The sequence below is a fragment of the Saimiri boliviensis genome, chromosome 2 (genome assembly GCF_048565385.1).
Source record: "Saimiri boliviensis isolate mSaiBol1 chromosome 2, mSaiBol1.pri, whole genome shotgun sequence".
NCBI lineage: Eukaryota > Metazoa > Chordata > Mammalia > Primates > Cebidae > Saimiri > Saimiri boliviensis.
The window spans coordinates 229318088-229340406 of NC_133450.1; positions in this window are offsets into that span (position 1 = coordinate 229318088).

A 22319-nucleotide genomic window follows, 5' to 3' on the forward strand; every position below is an offset into this window, starting at 1 on the left:
TGTCTTGTTTCTCCTCTTCTACTCTTGAAGTCCAGTAGTGAACTTTTCTCATCTATCAGGCAGGCTTGGAACTACGTAAATGCTATGTGATGGCCAGGGACAGGCTCAAAGCTAGGAACTGAGGGGGTACCTCCTAGTTCCATAAAGATAAGGTAAAATACAAAACTTGGGTGCAGGCTTTGAGATGGCATAGGCAAGTTGGACCTGATGTTGTTGTTGTTTTTATCTTGAGCTAATGAAGATCTAACTCAGTGCATTTCAAAGTGGAGTGTCCAGAGCAGCAACAGCAATCCACCCTGGAAATGTGAGAAACACAAATTCGAAGGCTCTGCCCCAGATCTACTACTCTGATGACGGTTCCAGAAATCTGTATTTTAATCAGGCTTCCAGGTGATTCTGATGCATGCTCAAGTTTGAAAGCTACGCAGATGAGAAAGGGTGCTTTCTCATGACCCACTCCACCTCATTCAAGTTTTTCATCAGAATGGGGCCAGCTAAAAATAGTGTTACTTTAACTTCTATTTGCAGATTGTCATGCTGTGGTTACAACTGCTTCTCAGGTGTATTCCATAGAAGGGTGAGTGCTCTAGAAGCTTGATTTGGGGAATTGTGGCCCCCTGACTATAATATTATCTAATAAGACCCTGATCTTACCCTGGTTTTCCCAAAATTTATAAATTATCTGCCTCTAAAGCAGCCAAGCTGGAGTATTTATAGCCTGAGGAAGCTAGCCACAGCATAGTTCTAAAAAAAAAAAAAAAAAAAAAAAATCCGCAGTTTGCATCAGTAAATGCTGAAAAAATGTAAAGGCTCATCTGTTGCTAGAGGGGGAAAAAAGGAAGAGAAAGAAAAGGGCAGAGAACTTCTCAGAATGAGATGTTCGATTTATTCAAGCTTGTAAATATAGAAATCCAGACTGCTGGTTAAACTCGAAATAGTAATGCTGCTCCCATCTAGCAAGAATGAAAGAAAGCATTTAGATCCACACTCTACCTATGTGGAAAATCGGGAGACCGTGTGTTTCTAGCAAGTACCTGGAACTGGTGCTTGCCTTTGGAGAATGCTGTGTCCAACTTCTTGTTATACCGTGGTCAATCAAACACGCTTTGTCCCCGATGTTTAAGGGTTTGGCTCCATAGATAAATCTGCACCATTAAAACCAAAGTTTATAAAGCAACTATGAAAAGCTTCCATCTTAGGGCTCCCAACTGAAAAAAAGTGACTGGTGGCTTAAGTATTTTGTTATAACTAAAGAAAAAGTGATTTGTGGATTGAATCAGAAAGTCACATAAAAGAAAATTCGAGCTCGGCATCACTTGCTTGTGATTTATTTATTTCTGTCATGCAGTTGCTAGTGCTATTAAAATAATGTCAAAGGCATAATGATGAATTTAATAAGATAGTGATGGTGGATCTGACAATGGGTTAGTGCCTAAAGTAGTGAAACGTCGGGGTAAAGTGCATTATGTTCTCATTTGCATCGTTAAAGTGACTCCAGGCAAACCAAGAAGCAGCCATGAGACTTCCTTCAGAGGCACTAAATAGCTGCTCTTCCGCTAAAAGCTCCCCAGCTTTTATCCTGGGATGATGGATCAGAACTGAAAGGTCTGTGTTTAAGAGGGAAGAAGGGAGTGCCCCAACAGGTCTAAACTAGATCAAACACATTACCGCCAATGTGCACACATCCTTAACAAAGCCAAGCTAATTATAAAAATGTAAAATATGACTCAAAATGCAAACCATGCAGAAATTCCACAAAGGACAATACCAAGCCCCACATGTACTTAATTCCTAACTAAATCTTCAAGTGAAATGGTCTTTTCATTTCATTACTAGGCTTTGTTCAATGCAATCAATATCTAATTATGTTTTTAAAAGTTAACTTTGGGATCTAAATTACCTATAAATACAGAGATATTCTTAGGGATTTCTTTGAGATATATTCCCATGATTTTTCATTCTTTCGCCTTGAGCTACAAGAAAAATGAACTGAAGCTTTATAGTTTGTCTCAAAACACAGCTTCTTCTAGATTATCTTTTGATCTTTGAGTTTTGAGAGTTCTCACAGTGGGTTTGATGTACTGGCTGTCTGTATTCATAAAACCAAATAAGTAATTGGCAAGTTTCTATTTTGTTTTGTACTGTGGGTACAGAAGGAGGGAAATGAAAGAAGTAATGGGGAAGAAAGCAGAATGGAAAGAAGGAGATAGAAAGGGAGTAAGAGAAAAAAAAAGATGATGAAAATTGAGTGGAAAAGTGAAAGAAAAAAAAAGAAAAAAGAGAATAAAGGCAAAAAGATCCATTTCAACAGGTCTTAAAACATATCCATTTGAAGAGGAGATAAGGAATCTGAATGTTTCATCATTTCTTGTCCCATTAACCAAACTCACCTAACTTCTACCTCATTTTGACTATGAGGTCAAAACAAATAAAATGCATTCAATTCTGAGCTTAAAACCTAAATCCTGAATTTTGGATTGTGCCACACCTCACATGGAACCAAAACTGACCTGTAGCTAGACGACATATTTCCAAAGTTAGCTGTTGCTCAGTGGCATGTAAAGGATGTCATGAAGTTACAGAACTTTTCACCGGTTGCTTCACTATACTTGACGGGGACTTGAAAGAAATATTGTTAAAACTTCTGAATTAGGTAAAGGTTCTGCACTTAGCAATGTTGAGTTGATTCTCATTATTCACGGTAATTATGTCCTATAAAGTTGCCTCAAACACAAAATTAGCTAATACTGAACTATTGTTTCTAAAAGGAAGAAAGAAATTCTTCCAAGCCTGTAGTCACAATATTTTCATGAGTTTGTTTTACACATAAGTTTGTTTTATGAAAATTAGCTAATACTGAACTATTGTTTCTAGGAAGTGTTAAGTTCTGGCAAGCCTGTGTAGTCAGAACGTTTTCATCAACTGAAGTACACATAAGTTTGTTTAATGTGTTTCTATTTAAACACCATGTGTCTGCGTGTGCGTGCGTGTGTGTGTGTGTGTGTGTGTGTGTTTCATTAACCATTAACATTTAACTCATAGCCAACAGTAATAGAACTCACATGTGTAGCTCATGAATGAAGCTCATACAACACACATACTTTCTCTATAAGGCATATTATATTCTACCTGCACTTAGGAACACTTGACAGCGCTGCAACCCTATGTTTGGGGAGCATTTTAAACTTTGAAAGCATAAATAGAAAGCATCAAATATATGAAAAACTACAAAAAGGACACTTGTTTACAGCATGAGAACTGAAAAAGGAAGGCAGGGAAGTGTGTCGTTTTGTTTGACCTCAGCTGGGAACATGTGCATTGGGTGACTCACATTTTTTCCCACTCTGCATGTCTTCAAATGACTATGAAAGCACTGGGAATATCCATTTTGGAGTTTTCAGTAAGTTTCCGTGAATAGGTGAATTAGCAGAAGTGGAATCCACAAATAATGAGGAAACACTGTATTTGGTTTCCCATTCAATTTTGCCATTACCTTTCAACTTTTCATCTGCCTTGGCACTTTGTAAGTCTACTTGTTCTTCAGTTTCTTTGACTATATAAGAGGAAATTTATTCCTGTTCCTTCTACATGTCTAGAACTGTGTTTGAGTTCTTGATTTCTTTTTCTTTGTCCGGGGAGGAAAGCGGAGTGGATGGAGTTTCACTTTTGTAGCCCGGATTGGAGTGCAATGGCACAATCTCAGCTCACTGCAAACTCCGCCTCCTGGGTTCAAGCAATTCTCCTGCCTCAGCATCCCAAGTAACAGAGATTACAACTGTGCACCCCCATGCCTGGCTAATTTTTGTATTTTCAGTAGAAGTGAAGTTTCACCATGTTGACTAGGCTGGTCTTGAACTCCTGACCTCAGGGGATCCGCCCATCTTAACCTCCAAAAGTGCTGGAATTACAGGCACGAGCCACCGCACCCAGCCAACTTCTTTTTCTTAAGTAAAACAAAATAAAATATAATAAAAAAGAAGATATTGAATCATTAAAAATTTAGAAAAAAATGGAAAGCAACAAAATTTGAAAGACAGCCAAATTGGAAATTGAATTAGTGTTGCATGCCTTCATAAACTTTCTCTCACTTACTCATGTCAACCTTTGTACTGAGTATTTGATGAGTGCAGCAAGAGGTTAAGAGATGTAGCCATGGTCCAATAGTTAACAAATCACTGGACCAAGACTTCAACTGAAACTTTTAGATTATAAATTCCATCCAACTTCTATGAATAGAATTCAGAGAAGACACAGTCAGGCCTGGCACGGTGGCTTATGCCTGTAGTCCCAGCACTTTGGGAGGCCGAGGCAGGTGGATCACAACATCAGAAGTTCAAGACCAGCCTGACCAACATGGTGAAATTCTGTCTCTACTAAAAATACAAAAATTAGCCGGGTGTGGTGTTGCATGCCTGTAGTCCCAGCTACTCAGGAGGCTGAAGCAGGAGAATCACTTGAACATGGGAGGCAGAGGCTGCAGTGAGCCAAGATTGCACTATTGTACTCTGGCCTGGAATACAGAGCAAGACTCTGTCTCAAAAAAAAAAAAAAAAAAAGAGAGAGAGAGAGAGAGAGAGAGAGAGAGAGAGAGAGAGACAAGACACAATTATTCGTGAAGTTTTAATTAAAGCATGCAAAATAAAAATATTTCTTATGGCAGGGCATGGTGGCTCACGCCTGTAATCCAAGCACTTTGGAGGCCAAGGCGAGTGGATCCTCTGAGGTTGGAAGTTCAAGACCAGCCTGATCAACATGGTAAAACCCCATCTTAAGATATATATATATATATATATATATATATATATATATATATATATGTATCTTATATTTATTAATAAAACCCACACCAGATAGTCAACATTTGAGTATAAAATATTAACCTTACAGGGATACATTAAGGCCATTCTCACAATACAGAGAGTGAGAGAGAGAAATGTAAGGCAATGCATTTAGGGAAAAGTACACCGGTTGTAACTTTGATTGTAAAATGGATTACCCTGGCTTGTCAAGAATGACTTAGAAAAAGCCTCCTGAAATCTCTGTACACTGTATTCTCAAGTCATCAGGCCCCAAAAAAGGGGTATTAAAAAGTGGGTGAGTCACCCTGGAAACTGTCTCTTCTGACTACAGGGAGCAGTTGAGAAGCTCCAGTGGATCTTGCCTAGTAGAAAGTTGGGCTAAGTTTGCTACATTTGATTTTACAAGAAAAGTTGGAAATTTTATTTTTACATGAAATTTCCAAGACAGAGAGAGTGGATGTTCACTTCAAGTCCATGAACTCCCTGTATTTCCCAGCCTCCTTCCACTGCAGTCAGATGTGGAGCCATGTGAACATTCTATCCAATAGTTAATCATCTGTGAGCAGAAGTGAATGAGATATAAATCATTAAGGCCTTTACAAGTCTTCTTCCTCTCTGTCTTTCTCTTCCCCCATCTGTCTCTCATTCTCTCTCTCTCTCTCTCTCTAGGAATATGACTTGGCTATCTATACCTCAGACTCCTATTATCCTTGATCCATTCTCTCCGGGATGCCTCCGATGCCTTTGAATTAAAGATACAACACTTCTTTCCATTCTGAAAGTCATATTGGCCATTAAGGCATGTGGCAAAGCCTGAGAGTTGTGTCCCAATACCTATTCTTGCCTTCTGTGCTTTTTGGTACTAGACTTTAGACATTCACATGGCTGTTCAGAGTAAAGGCTAATTTTCAAGCTATCCTTATTGCTATGGGAGGCCCTATGACTAAGTGTTGGTCAATTAGATGTGAGTGGAGGTTGTATGTGCCATTTTAGGGGTGTGCCTTGTCTTGCCCTGTTTTTCTTTGTCTTTTGCACTGGAGACAAACATCACGAAGAGCCATATTAGACCACATGGATGAGAAGGAAGCTGTAGTGCCTGCTTGACAAAGTGGAGCTGCCACATTAGTGATGAATTGCTTTGGCTCAGAATGAGAAAAAATAAACTTGTAATTTGTATAAGCTACTTTTGAATCTTAATGCAGTCACACTGTATCTAGATAATCCAGTCACTTAGATGCTATGGCTACTGCTATAACTCCTATCAAAATTCTTGGAAAATAGAGCTAAGCAGGTTTGAGAAGTGAGATGATATATCCATGAAGTGTGTGCACTTTGGAGTCAGATAGAACTGACCCTGAATTTCACTTGGCCACTTCCTAGCAGTGTCTCTATGGCCAAGGTAATTAAAATATCTCAGCTAGGTTTCCTTTGCTTAAAAATTGAGTAAGTAATACATCATTGGGTTGTTGTAAAGGCTAAATGAGCCAATGTATACACAGTCCCTGGCATCTAGTAAATATTAAACAAATGCTTGTTTCTATTGCTCAGGAGTCAGACACACCAAGGAAGCAGGAAGATAGGAGGAGACAGTAGAAATGGCTTCGTCAGCCCACCTTGCTTCTGCAACCAGAGGGACTTGCAAATGCTCTTCTGTCCGTTTCTGTAGTTCATGGATAGAAGACATCGTCCAAGCACTGACAGACATCTGGATTTTCTGTGCTGTGCTTGCTCACTGAACTTAATCACGACCTCACTTTCTTTGCCTGAGTGAGTAGAGGCTCCTCCTCCCTCCTTGGGTACAGGTGTTGATGGAGCGAGAAGCACTCAAGGAGAAAAGATGTACTATGACCCCTCCCAAGCCTGAGTCAGTGCTAAAAGGCCTAAAACCGTGCCAAGTGCCAGAGTCCACTGGAAATGTCTGAATCCAGCTGCACACCCAGATGTTCATGTTGACAGGATGTCAAACCATTCCAAAGGCTTGAGCAATGTGCAATTCCCAGGCCCAGTGAGCTGGTGCCAAGGCTTGAACTGCCATTCCAAGAAGCCAGCAGTGGGAAAGAATGCTCATTGAAAGAAGAAATTCCTTTATCTATGATTTTCCTCCTGACCAATGGCTTCTCTACCTTGCTAGTGTCCCACCTGTCCTCCAAAGAGGCTGACCCCTCTGGGGATTGTTACAGGTTGCAGCCATCTTGACGATGAGAACTGGCATGATCTGGGAGGAGTTCTCGCTTCATAGCACTTCCCTTGATACCCATACTGCCTGAAACTAATGGCAGAGATGCAAACCTTCTTGTTGGAAGCATTGGCCTATGCAGGTATTAGAGAACCAGAGGGAGAAAAACAAATTGGTGGAGGAAAAAAGTCACCTATATACTGCCATGTGTCTGGAATAGCATAGGTGACTCAATCCATCTCATGTTTACTTCTCTTTAGCATTTAGCTAAGATGAAGAAAAAATGGAGGGAAGTAACTTGAGTCAAATATCTCTCAGTTCCACCCCTCAGCTTCTCAATTCTTCCATCCCTCCTCCAGCCTAAACACGCGTTTCTCTCCCCTCCTGATAGAGACATTTCTCATCTTTTTGTAAAACCTCACATTCTTGCTGTAGCAAGTTGGAGCTCAGAATATTGATACCCATTCTCTCTCCACAACTGTGGTCAGAACTGTCATCATCACAGGGGACATCAGGCCTTGGTGAACTTGTCTTGGAATCCAGCGTCCAAGCGCAACCCGTTTCAACAGGAAGGAAACCCATTCTGGGTTCCAACACAAACTGGTAGATGACCTTAACAAATACAACCATGACGTGTTTAACGCTGTCTGCACATGAAAATCCGCCAACATCAAAGATAGCATTGCACAATACAGAGTGTAGCCCATCCATAAAGTTCAGGGGGAAACAAGTCGCAAATGTACGACATAGAGTCAAAGACTGCATTTGAAGTTTATTTCCTTCCGATTAGTTCCTCCTCTGCCATGGAATAAGGAACAACTCAGCAAAGAGAGAGAAAGAAAACAAAGTGATGACAAGTAGAAGAGTTTCACCAGCCTACTATTCCTTCGTGGGGAAGTTGGCGTGTGCTTTTCCTGAACTCAGCCATACCCAGAAAACCAGAGGTGAGGCTGCTTCATCAGGAAAAAGAGACGAAGACAGCCCAAGTTACCCAAATCCCTGAGCCTTGTCTGCACGTGTGTTTCATTTCATGTGGCTGCTCAGTATTTAAAGGATGAAAGTCTCATTTTAAGAAAATAGTGACATTGATTGTGGTGTTAATGACTATCCAGTCATGTCTTAAGTCCAGCTCTGTCCAATGAAAAGCACAAAGAAAATAAAATCTTCAGAAGAAAGGACTTGACAGAAACCACAGGCATGGGGTTGCATGGCCAGTTCCATTTGGGAAGAGCAATAGCACATTTGGACTCTGAATTCCCTGCGTTTGGCCGGCTGTGTGGTCTTCGAAGTGTCTGTTTTTCTGAATGGTGATCTCGATTTGTACAGAACCCAACCTTCAAACACAGGAGCTCTCATCGCCTGGGGGCGGCTCTTAAATGCCCTAGAAGGTTTCCGTAAGTGGGCACATGGACAGACACACTCAGGCTTGCCTTCTTTCTGCTGCTCTGTTTTGAGTGATGGCAAGAGCTTTGTGAATTCTCAGGGTGAGCTCTTTGTGTACAGGTCTTAAGTAAATAAGCGTTCAGGTAAGCAAAGGGAGTTCTTACCAAGCCCTCAGCCAGCACAAGACCACCTGTGCTGGGGCAGGTTGGGGCTGAGGAAAGGTTGGGAGTGAGTCTCCAGCTTCCCAAGGAGTGACATGGTCCCCGCCTAGAGGGAGTCATTTTGTTCATTCCCAGTCTCTCTAGATTTTCAACTTCCTTCCCGCCCATGAGAGCAGTATTTTAGCTACATGGAGCTCTCAGAGTGCTTCATTCTTATAATTTCCAAAGGCCCTTCTCAGTCCTCCTGTTTTCCATAAATTTAAGATGTGTCTCAAGATCACCAGCTGACTGTGAGCAGGAGAGACCAAGGTGACCAATAAAGCACAGCGAGGCCTTCCTTTGAAGCCACCCCAGCATGTTGCATTTCTAGAGTAAAGGCGGGAACGGGACTGAAGACACAGCTTTTTTGGTAGGCTTTCATGTGCACCAGGATATACATTAAGGGACATGCCACACAATGTGTCTGTTTTTAAAATGTTCACTTCAGGCCAGGGGCAGTAGCTCACATCTGTAATCCCAGCACTTTAGGAGCTCGAGGCTGGTGGATCACTTGAGGCCAGGAATTCAAGACCAGCCTGGCCAACATGGTGAAACCCCGCCTCTACTAAAAATACAAAAAAAAAAAAAAAAAAAAAAAAAAAGTGTGCCTGTAATCCCAGCTACTCAGAAGGCTGAAAGATGAGCCTCTCATTTGAACCTGGGAGACAGAGGTTGCCGTGAGCTAAGATCGTGCCACTACACTCCAGTCTCAAAAATAAAATAAAAAATGTTCATTCTAAAATGATTGGATCAACACACTGACAACCGAGTTATCTCCTATGAACAGTATTTAAAAAAACTAAGTTAAAGAAAGACCATTGTCTTGAACTACTGCTCTCTGAATGGTGATCTTGATTCGTACAGAACCCAACCTTCAAACACTGGAGCTCTCATCACCTGGGGGCGGCCCTTAAATGCCCTAGAAGGTTTCCATACGTGGGCCTACAGTGCAATAAGTGGGCCTAAAGCTCAAAGCCAATTTTCAAAATAAAGAAAAAAACATTCTCTCCAGGCTCCAGACACACCTTGCAAATAGGAATGTGGGCCTATTCTGATGATGATGATTCCAAAGCATTTTAGTTTCTAAGTCTTTTGACTGGTCACTCTACAATTCCAAAATGTCTTTGGCTTTAAAATTTCCTCCCAGGGTACCTGACTGGCGGGGAGAAAGTTCATTTAGCACAACGCAGGTGGTCTTGTGCTGGCCAAGGGTTTGGTAAGAACTGCCTTTGCTCACCTGAGCACTTACTCATACCAAACCTGTACACAAAGAGCTTACCCTGAGAATTCACATAGCTCTTGCCATCACTCAAAAAGAGCATTAAAAGAGCAAGAGAAGATTGCGGTTCACCTGAGGTTGGGCGTTCAAGACCAGCCTGACAAACATGGGGAAACCTCATCTCTACTGAAAATATAAAAACTTAGCTGAACTTGGTGGTGCGTGCCTGTAATCCCAGCTACTCTGGAGGCTGAGATAGGAGAATTGCTTGAACCCGGGAGGTGGAGGTTACAGTATGCTAAGATGGCGCCATTGCACTCCACTCTGGGGAACAAGAGTGAAACTCCATCTCAAAAAAAAAAAAAAAAAAAAATTTGAGGAAGGCTATGTTCAGAATCTTAAAAATATTTTCTTAGAAAATAAAAATACTTGCGCTAAATTATGTCTTATGTTTTATTTTTTATTTTTCTTATTTTTTTATTTGTCTTAAATTTTTTAATGAAGGAAATAATATTAGTAAGCAAAACACATTTATTTGAGAATCTTGGAAAAATACTTAAATGAATAAGCAGGTGAGAAAAACCATAAGTACCTAAGCAAAGGAAGCCACAATTTACCTTTTGCACATTTTTTCAAGTCTTTTTGTTATACGTGTTTTGTGTAATTGAAACCATATCGTAGATTTATTTTAGATTCTGCTTTTTACACTTAGTAATATAACATAAGCATTTCTCTGGGATATTAAAAAATTGTTGCATGTGGAGAGCACAAATGAGTCCCAGATAGAATGAAGGGGTGTGTGTAAAAGGGATTTAATGACCTTCACGTTTGGAATCATAGGAAGTGCCATAGAAAGCTTATGGTGAACCCACAGACAGATCTAGCTACAATCACAGGGACTGAAGAAAGGGACAGAGTCAAGATGCCACTTCTCAGAAAGAGAGGCATTCAGTATGAGTTGAGAGAAACACATTGGAGGTCATAAGACTGGAACTTTACACCCAGCTTCCAGAAGCAGAAGACTTAAAACTATCCAATACAAGTTCAACCTTGTTATTTTATAAACAAGAAGAAAATGGATCCATATGATAGAATGACTCATGTTAAGCCCCATGGAGTGGAAGTTTGTGAAGGCTCTAAACGTTCTGACATTGGAGCCAATGTTCTTTCGTCTGCATCTTCCTGCCTTTTCTTCCACTTGCCTTCGCCTACACCCCACGTTGTGTAGAAGCAGGAATCAACACGTGTTATACCCGTCTCACAGGGAGATGAGCTCAGATGGTAAATGGATGTAAAAACTCTTTGTCAGCTGTAAAACGACAAAAAAGTAAGCTTTATTGATGATGATGATGATGATGATGATGATGATGATGATGATGGTGATGGTGGTGGTTTCCTACCTACTGAGGATAAAGGCGACTGCAGTCACGTTTATCTCGTTTAACTTATTCATTCAACAAGTATTACCAAGTGCACCAGGCACTGGGTGTAGACATTAAGGATACAACAGGGAACAAGCAGATAAAACACTTCTGGAGTTTATACTCTAGGTAAGGCACCAAAGATGAACAATAAATTAAGTTACAGTAGATGATAGTTAAAGGTAAGTGATAAGAAGGAATAAGTAGGCAGAGATAAGATATGTGGTGTTCTGGAAGGATGTTAGATAAGGTGCCCAGGGAAGGAGGCCATGTATATTTGGGAAAGATTATCTAGGGACAGAGAATAGCAGGGGCCAATGTCCTGAGACGGGAGTGTGTCTGTGCTTTGGGGGACCGGGAAGGAGGTCAGAGTGGCTGGAGGAGAGATGACATAAACAGAGGCATGATAGGAGCCCAGATCATGTGGAGTTGTGGAGGTGAGGTTACTGAGGAAAGAGAGCAGTTGATTCTGAACAGAGGAGTGATGTGGCCTGACTTCAGTTTTCAGGAGGATCTCTCTGGATGTGTAAAGAATAGACTCAAGGGAGGTGCTAGGGTGGGCAGGAGAGGCTTAATTCAGCAGGCCTGGTTTGCTCAAACCCTGCAAGCTCCAAAAAAAAAGCCTAGAGTGGTCTTAACTCCCTAAGCCCCCGACTTGCTCTTCCGCTACCCACCCATCCATGCCACCCACCCATACACAGTGAGGGCCAGCAGACAAGCTAGGAGGCAGATGCACTCATCCAGGTGACAGAGCAGGGTGGCGTCTGCCATGATTTTGTCCCATCAGTGTCCTGGGGATTTCTATTGAATCTTTTTAACAAGGGAACGATAACTTTCATGAATGTCAATTGAAGAAGTCCAAGATGATTAAACAGCTAATTCTAGTTTGATCTGTCAGAGAATAATTTCTGCTTTTTCCCCAGGGAAGAAGTTCTTGAGAAACTTGGTATCTCTAAGATCCTAAGCAAAAAGGCTAAGATTTCTTGTTTCTCTGTTGGTGTGAGCCAGCAGATCTACATCAGACAATGGATGCAGGTGTCATTGGAAGTGCCCAGGAGCAAGGAGAAGCCCACAGCATTCAGAGTCGTCTCTGATCTTCACCTCCCCAACATGGCCACTAGTAACCTCATCATTATCTCAGCTGGGCAGACAAGCCACTGGCCTTGTAATCCTCCCAAGGATAGATTTTGACTTGCCTTTCCTACAAGGAAATTTGGGAGAGCAGGAGAAAATAGATAAACTTCTATCTGAGTGGGAAAATTAGTCCATTTCTATATTCTAAATCATTTTCTTTATTATAATTGTAAACTGGAATATTCACAGACATGGGGGTATATGAATGAATTGTGCTGGTGGGCACTTGGGATAAAACACAATGGGTGTTTGCAGATGAAGTGCAAGCCTAGGCAAAGTGCACGTTCTGCAGCAGGACTTGGGAGGAGAGCATAACGTACTTCACATAGCTGTGAGGCTCTGGGAAGTTTAAGGGCTTCTATAAACAGGACAGTAAAGTTTTTCTCTAAGGAGTTCAGTGTGTGTTTGGAAAAAGGAAGGCAGGGGCAGATCCTACCAGGAGGCATCACCTTCTCAGGGTCGTCAGCTACTGGGATTACGATCTCTTCCTACCCAAAAGGCAATGGAACAGCACAGACTGAGAACTCAGCCAGACCTTGGATCAAATCCCAGCCCCATCTCTCTTTTCCGGAGAGTTATCTTGGGCAAGTTACTTAGCATCTTGGGGTCTTTTCAGCCTCCTATTCTCCCTTCATTAAATGTGGATTATGTTACCTGCCTTGGTATATGAGATTTAAATAATAATGTTTGGCACTCAGCCTACAGTAGACACCTAATGAATGCTCGCTTTCCACTTCTAGGTATTCCATGGACTAATAAACAATAACAATAATATCAGTATAATTGGGAGGAGAAAAGAAAACAGGAGACTTTCCCTGGCCAGTGGGAAAGTACAGCTTTCAACTCCTCTTGTGCCTGCAGAGCCTGGCAAAGTATCATAAAATCTCCTGCCTAGGAAAATTACAATTTCATAATCTCTGTTCAAGCTTTTTGCCCCACAGTTGATTTGCAATGGTTTGCCACATGTAAGTTTATGGCCAGCACTCTGATTAGTCAGGGCCATGCTATACCAGTGGTTAATTATTATTTTAACATGCCCCTGATTTGTGCTAACAAAATGTGGATATCTGGAAGGAGTAGAATATTCTTTGCTTTTCTGAACAACTCAATGAGTTTTTAGCTAGCAGAGGTATCTGCAAACTAATGTGAACTAGGAAGTTAAGAGCTGGACTGACATATGAAGAATTTATGCCTTAAAGACAGAAAGCAGAGAGGAAAAGAAGCTATCCAGAGAGGAGGAGGCCCCAAAAGACTGTGACAAGATGGGGACAATATGGCTGCTGATAAGGCACCTCTGGTGAGTAACGGCTCATGGAATCTCCAGAAAGTGATGTCTAAAATCCAAAATGAAGTTTGTGCCTGTACAGAGCTATGCCGTAGCTCCTGTTATTTCAAACTTTCTGTAAATTTCATTGCACACAAAAGTGTTAGTAGCACTCTGAGGGAAGGAAGGTTTGGAGTGGTTGCAATGTGGGCTGAAGGAAGCCTGCGTGATAAAACCTAAAGCCATGTAATCAAGCTAGATGCTATGCAGACTTACCAGGAGACCAAGAAATCTCCTGGAATATTGAAAGGAGTACCACATAGAAGGTGGGTGGGGGCTTGGGTCATTGCACTCGGGTACTAAGATAAATGGCCACCCCAGACGTTTGAGACATTTGGATGGAGAACTCTGGAGTCTATTTGAATTGAGTATTTTGTTTTCTTAAGTGCACTTGGTCAAAACAATAAAATCAGTCGCAAATGCACTTTTCCATGCATCCATCTATGTGAACACATGAGATATACCTGCTCCCAACTCCAGAGAGAACGTTGGGATAACCCAGCAGCTTCAGAGGACAGAAGGCAGCCTGTCCTAGTGCCTTGGGGGCCCTTGCGGGGATCTGAGAGCTGGAGTACAGAGAGCATCTGTTTGGTGCACAAAGGGCAGGTCTTCCCTGCTCTTTTATGAGTAGCTGGATGAGAGGTCTTTAAAGCAGTGACTGCGGAGCCCATTCACAAAGTCTTCAGGCTCTTGAAGTCCTTCCATGCCTGAGCCACTGAATCCTAGCTCTGAATTTTGCCTTCAACTCCAAATAAAAAAATTTCATTCAGGGGATCATATCCTGCCCCTCAGTTTCCTCCCTCAAATTTCAGGAAAGCGTTTCAGAGAGAAATGTCAGTTAACCAGGGGAGAAGTATTCACGGGAAAAGGGTAAGGTGTCATTTGTGATTTTAGAACAAGTAAAAGAGGCATTTCAAAATAGCTCCAGAGTTGCCACTGAGGCAGGAGTATGTTTGGCCATTCTCAGACTCCGATTCTGGCAGCTGGAACCCAAATTGTAGGTGCTTTGTCTTTGAGGGCTCAATGAAATATGAACTACTTAAAATGTTGCTCAGATGAAGAAATACATGCATTTATTAAGTATAAACGATCAGAGGATTCTTTACTTCATGAATTCTTGTCTAAAACTTCACTGGCACATAGATGAGACATAGGTGTCAAGGATATTTTTGAATTTTTCCTTGGCTCACACTCATCAATAACATAAATTTCTGTGAAGGAAGTACCATATTTTGCTCAAACGCCATATCCTTCTGTTCCAAGAAAAAAATAAAAAAGGATATAAACCAAGCAGAAGCTTCTATTTGGGCCTCTTTGGCAGGGAAATAAAGGGGAAAGAAACTGGGAAATATCTTCTCTTGCTCAGAGTAGGGAATGTGAAGGATTCCTTAATAAACATATGTGCTACTAAATCCTGCCTGGAAACAAAGAATGATATAAACAAGCCTTGGCTTACGGTTTGAAAATCCAGTAAATTATATTTATGGTTGTGCATTTGTCAAGATAAGTAGCTGATGGTAATCCAATAAGCAGATAACAGTAATAAAAGGCACTGAGGTAGGTCAGAAGTCAGACCTAGTGATGGAGACAACCTTTCACATTTGGAGTCCTAAAAGACCTCATCAAATATCTTAGGACAGGAATGATGGCCAGGCCAGGGGCAAAGGGTTGGGGAGAGAGTGGGGAAGAAAGGTCGTTTTTATTAGTAGCCCTTCAATAGTGACAGAGCATTTACTATTTCCTGGTTTTATCATAGCCGAAGTGACACATTTCATATGAAGAAATATATAGCAATGTAGAGAAGAGGCATATTTCTGCCTCCAAGAGATTTTAGGAAAGAAAAACTAGGGCAAGAACCAGCATTCTTTGGGGGATTACTGTACCTAGGCAGCAGAATAAGCACTAAACACATTTTCAGACTCTAGACTAAAATAGAAACCCTAGCAATTGTCGAATTCCTAAAATTTGCCGGGGACTGATTCTAACAGACTCCTTTAGATCTACATCTGTTGTGTTGTGACTGAGTATGCGGGAATAGATACAGCTCCAAACCCCCTTTCTAAGCTATCCTGTTCTCCAGGTGGCCTCTGAAATCTTTCTCTGCTGGAGTTCTGTGGATGTAGCACGATGGGGGAGAAGTGTCACTCTGAAAGCCACTCTCCATAGTCGTCTTCTAGTCACTGGAGACAGAAACCAACAGTCCGATTGTCCTTAATAAAGAAAGTTCTATCAAGTTAAGGCTAGTCTCTGGTTTGTGTGGGCCTGGGGGTAAGGAACAAACGTATTCATGCCTTCATATCTGGGCCTCAGGCTGACACAGGCAACCCCCACCAGGCAAAGTATCACTGTTCGTATTTGACATGAAGAGCTGGCTTCATAGCAAAGCCAAGGCATGGCCAAAGACAGTCCCTGCTTGAGCCCCTGTACCCATCTATGCAGAGGGCATGGGTAGAGACGCTTTCACAGACCGCCCAGAGCAGCCAGTGACATGTTCTTGCTTCCCAATTGTCTCTTGCTCAGACTGAATTATTCTAGAAAATTTTAAAAATGTGCGTACTAGAGGTTGTTATTTTGGCAAATTTAGTTTAGCTGTCAGAGGTCATTCAGCACAAGCAGAAAGCACGTCTTGTTTGCTGTCAAACATACCCTGATTCAAATTCTTGCTCAGTCACTGTAATCTTGTTTGAGCTTTAAGTTCTTCATCTCTGAAAGAGAAGACATAATACTTATAGTGCATGGTAGTTGTAACCATGTGTGGTAAACACGTGGCTTACAAAACACATTCATTTAACAGTAGCTACAATTAAGCACTAATGTAAGCAACTGTAAATATTGAAGTAGGTGACAATTATCCTGTGCCAAAAGTTTTCCTGAAATGCCTGTTTAAGGTCCAATTTGCTGGACTTTATCATGAGTAATACCTTGTGAATATCTAGAACTACAGTTCACAAACTGTTTTCACATCTTTTGTCTCATAGAATTCTCAACTGCCGGAAAGTTTGATAATATTATTGTACTCACTTTATTTTTCTATTTTTATTTATTGTTTATTGTTTTGAGATGGAGTTTTACTCTCGTTGCCCAGGCTGGAGTGCAATGGTATGATCTCGGTTCACTGCAACTTTACCTCCTGGCTTCAAGCGATTCTCCTGCCTCAGCCTCCCAAGCATCTGGGATTACAGGCACATGCCATTAAGCCCAACTAATTTTTGTATTTTTAGTAGAGATGGAATTTCACCATGTTGGCCAGGCTGGTCTTGAACTTTTGACCTCAGGTGATCCACCCTCCTTGGCCTCCCAAAGCGCTGGGATTACAGGCATAAGCCACCATGCCTGGCCTTATTATACTCACTTTAGAAAAGAGGACACCGAGAGTTGAAAAGAGTAAGTCACTCAATGGCTGCAAAGTTTGCAAACTGGCCAATATCAGTATCAACAATGCTAGGCTGACTGCCTCATTTATTACCAGAGCAATGTTCAAGTTTATGCACATACATGTTCTTTCATTAAACAAACTCTTGTTGTACCCTTGTGGCCCAGAGCTAGGTGCTAAGAGCACAGCAGCAATAAAAAAGCATCAACTTTGCATTCAAGGGATTTGTATTTCTTCAGGGAACACAGACATTAAACAACTACATTGGAAAATGAACAACTGATTAAAAATTTGGGCAGAGTCTAAACAGACACCTCATAAAAGAAGATATACAGATGGCAAGTAAGCCATCTTTCTTGAAAAGTAAATTAAAATAAAACAATGCTCCACATCATATAGTATTAGGGGATTTTTAATTAAATAAGGTACTAGATACACATATTAGAATGGCCAGAAACCAGATCACTGACACCAAATGCTGGTGAGGGTGTGGACCAACAGGAACTCTCATTCAGTGCTGGTGAGAATGCAAAATGAGACAGCCACTTTGGAAGACAGTTTGGTGGTTCCTTACAAAACTAAACGTAATCATACCATAGGATCCAGCACTTATGCTCCTCGGTATTTACCCAAAGGTGTTGAAAACTTAGGTCCACACGAAAACGTACACTTGAATACTTACAGCAGCTTTATACATAACTGCCGAAACTTTGATGCATCCAAGATGCTCTCCAGTAGGTGTCTTAGTCCATTCTCCGTTAGGAGGACAGAGTACCTGAGACTGGGTGCTTTCTATAGAAAAGAGGTTCACTTTGGCTCATGGTTCTGTAGGCTGAGAAGTCCGAGATTGGGAGGCCGCATCTGGCCAGCCTCTGGTGAAGACCTCATGCTGCCTCGTAACATGGCAGAGAAGCAGAAGGAGAAATGGACACGTGTGAAAAGAGCAAATCCAGAAGGACGGCCTCACTCGATAACAACCGACTCTCATGGTAAGTAATTCAGCACCTAGAGAGCCAGAACTCACTCCTGTGAGAATTAATCCTGTCCCAAGAGAGCAGCATTCATTCTTCTTAATGGCCTAATCACATCTTAAAGACCCCACCTCCCAAGACCACCTCACTGGGGACCACATTTCCAACCATGCATTCTGGGGGCACACTCGACCCATAGCAATAAGTGAATAGATAAATAAACTATGGTACATACAGACAATTGAATGTTATTTAGCACAAAATAATAAGTGAGCTATGAAGCCGTGGGAAGACATGGAGGAATCTTAAATGCATATTACTAAGTAGAAGAAGCCAATATGAAAATGCCATATACTGTGTGATTCCAACTCTATGACATTCTTGGAAAAGCGAAACTATGAAGACAGCAAAAAGATCAGTGGTTTCCAGGGGTTTGGGGAAGGGAGGGATGATAGGCGGAGCACAGATGACTTTTAGGGCAATGAAAGTACTCTGCGTGATACTACAATGATGGACACATATCATTATACATATGTCAAAGCCCATAGAAAGTACAACAGGCGTGAACTCTACCGTGTAAGCTATGGACTCTTGGTGATGGTGTCTCACTGTAGGTTCATCAATTGTAACAAATATACGTTGTGGTGAGTGACGTCAATAGTGGGAGAGGTTTTACCTGAACAGGGGCAGAGCATATATGAGAATTCTTTGTACCTTCTGCTCAATTTTTGTGTGAACCTCAAACTACCTTAAAAAATAAGGCCATTTAAAAAACAACAAAACAAAACTACTCTGATTATAGAAAATGCAATGAAAGAGGTTGTGCAGGGAAATTAGCAGTCTAGTGTAGTTTTGGAGAATCAAAAAGCAGTTTGAAGAAAGTGATCTTTGAGCTGAAATCTTCACCATGAATAGTTGAAATATCAATTGTATTAAGTGTCATAACTTGATGAACTTAAGTAATCATATGGGCAACAGGATCATAGTAACAAACAATAAATTAAATCCACTTGAAACTGTTATCGTACATGGTGAATACTACTTGTAATGATTAGTCTACTTGTGTGAAGTGTGCCTCAGATCTGGAAAAACAAAATATGGGAAGGGGCCAAATATTGTCATGGTAACAGAAAGAGAAAGAACCCATGCTGAAGGGATTTCAATAAGCAAGAACAGCCAATATTCCCTAAGTAGCCTTCCATGGGAGTTGACATCTGTTATTCATTTGTTGATTTTAGGTTTGAAGAAAAGAAGGATAATTGGAAATACTTCTATTTTCTGGGGAAATGTGGAATGGAGGAGCTCGTAGTGTTTCTTAAATGGTGATCCATTACTTTTAACATTTAGTACAAACCTGCCCTCTCTAATTAAAGAATGAACAAGAGAACTGGATAACATCTAGCTTCAATCATTTCAAAGCTGTGGAAGATCAAAGGCAGGTTCTTGCTTAAGCCAGGAGAAGAGAGGGTTTCTATCATGAAAGGAACTTCCATCATGAAAAGCATCTTTTGGGTTCCTGGGAAGAAATGAGAAAAAGTATATTAAGAAGGAGGTGGAAAATATTTAGCAGATGATTGCAACTGTGCTACCTATCTCAGAGGAAAAATAGCAAGGAAAAGAACAAACTAGCTACCCACATAGCATAGTAGTTCAAAGGAAAGAGATTGATATCAAACAGACTTGGATTTAAGCCCCAGTTCTACCATTGACTAGCTATAAGGTGTTAGACAAGTTTCTGAATTTCTCTATAATCCAGTCTTCTCATCTGTGAAATGGGAACATTACCAGAAGATTGTACACTCAGTTATTTTTTGACAGCATCTAGCTTATTATAGCGACAGCCAAATATTAGTTGTATTTTTTAATGAGGTGAGTAGCTCTCTCAGCATAATAGTTTTGCAATCCTGTTCATCTTTATTTCCTGTTGGACTGAAAACATTTTAGGAAAATGCTAGGAGGAAATTAGAATCCCTTGGTGAGTGGCCGGAGAGCTGACAGTACAAGGGCAAATACCAGCCTACTATAGTGGTGGTTTCCAAAGCAATAACCAGACTTGGGCCCATATCGCTGATGGGCTCTGGATTGGCCTCTAGTGTCTAGAGGAGCACACAGCACTGAGGCGTGCTGATGCCTCAATCCCCTGCTTATCATCCCTTTGTAACTGAACATGGGAATCATCAGAGAGCTGACCAGCACACCTGCCTTCCTCACATGGATTCCTAAGCCAACCTGAATTGTCATCCAGTCCCCTGTTAGAACCCTTGTAGCCACCACTGTATTCTATAACTACAGCAGTATCTGAGGATACTTTGCTTTATGTGGATAAGGAGAGAGCACAGTTTCACCAATTATTCTCTGTATGCACTCAACACAGTTACTTAATTAATCTGAATTTCCAATTCCTCATATCTACAAATGGGGCCAAGGATACTGTCCCCATCAGGGCCTAAGCAGGTATCAGATGACACGCTCAAGCTGGGTGATGGGGAGATTTCAATAACGGATTACTTACAAGGTGTGAGCAAGGTTTGAGGAAGCCAACAAGGGCTGATACCATCCTTGGACCTGCAGTGGAGGATCATTAGCAGCCAGGTTTGCCTAAAGGGCTGAGGGAGGGAATGGTTTCCAGGATCCAAAGAGCATCACTCTGCAGATACCCCATGGGAATGGCCCAGAGTCAACTAACTACTTTTCCCTGCTCTCTGATTTTCTACTGATGCTAAAACTATCAGCTGTGTTCCAGTGGAAGTGCCAGAACAGGGAGCTGTTTGATGCAGTTCATCAGCCTCCTGGGCAGGGCAGAACAAGGTAGTAGTGGGTCTCGGGTTGAGGGGTGGGAGAGGATATAGAAGCTACCCAGCATGGACATCACCAAGGAAGGTATGAACAAGAATTAAGGTCATTTGTAAAAACCTTCCCATCCCTGACACACAGTAGGAGTGCAGTAAACATTAATTCCTCTAAACCCTCCCCACTCCCCACCTCTCACAGAGAAACCCACAATCCTGCAGCCACAGTCCCTGCCCCACATTGAGTAGAAACCTCCAAATACAAATGCACATGCGCATAATGCTCACTTTCTATGTCAGACTTTCCGTTTATGTGTGGTTGATTTTTAGGTTTTGGCTTAAGCGTTTATTAGCTCTACATTCCTCAGTGGAACTTTTAGCAATCAAACTTCAGCCTGTTCTTCCCGAACTTTACCTGGCCCATCAGACACTGTCTGCACCAAATTAGTGGTTAATTTCTAATTATTTGGCCTGCTTTGGGAGACAGAGATGTGTCAGCACCAAGTTTTGACGTTTCCCAAAAAGAATTAAATATCCTTAGAGAAAAAGGAAAGGATGATTCAGGAACCATAGTTTTTAAAAGGATTTGAACACCACTTACAGTAGAGCAAATTTCCAGATAGCTCCAGGAGCTTAATCTTTGGAAGGAGGGGTTTCTTGTTTATAAACAGGCAACCATTTGTTAGCCAGTGCAACAATAAACCTCTGCTCTCTGGTCAGCCATTTTCATTAAATCATTCTTAAAGACCACCAAGAAAAGGTGCCAATCATTCTGCTTAACTATGTGGCTGACCATCTATTATTAACCAGAGCACATACTTCTGGAATAACAAATGGGATCACAAAGATCTGAGCTCGATAAGCCCTATAATGCGATAACTCCTGGGTCTGGTCTCATGTGATAAATGGGATGGTTGATCAGAAGTGCACAGGAGAGAGACCGGCATCCTCTCTGAGCTCTCCCTCCCCTCTCTCCCTCCCTCCCTGTGGCTCAGCTCTATTAAAAATGCTAAAGGGAGATATGTATTTCATATAAAAAATATGCAAATAAACCTTTGTTTTTCAATGCATATTGGCTAGAGGTTAAACCCTGGCATCCTGCAAAAATCAAGAGAAGAAAACGTGCTGAGTGTTTCTGGGGTGTCATTTTCCAGCCATGTTTAACAGAGAGAGATTTCTGGCAGGACTAAGTGTGGCAATTAGATTGGAAATTTAGGTCACCTTTATAATTATGTTCAGATGTGATTGGAAAAAATGTCTCAGGAGTCATGGATGTTTTGGTCAAAAGCGTATTTCAGAATGCAGGTGAAAAGGCAAAGTCCGGTCTCCTATTTAGCTAAATCCCTGTACATCCCTAGATGAGACATTTTATGAGCTGAAGTAGCAGCAGCAAAGATGCTTGATTTGAACACACCCCAACAGAAGAAACTACCTTGTCTTTTTTCTTTGCTTAATAATAGACTACAAATGGCACAGCTGTTTTAGTATAATCTCTTGGTCGTTTGGTGCAGAAACTTCAGTGTACTTTAT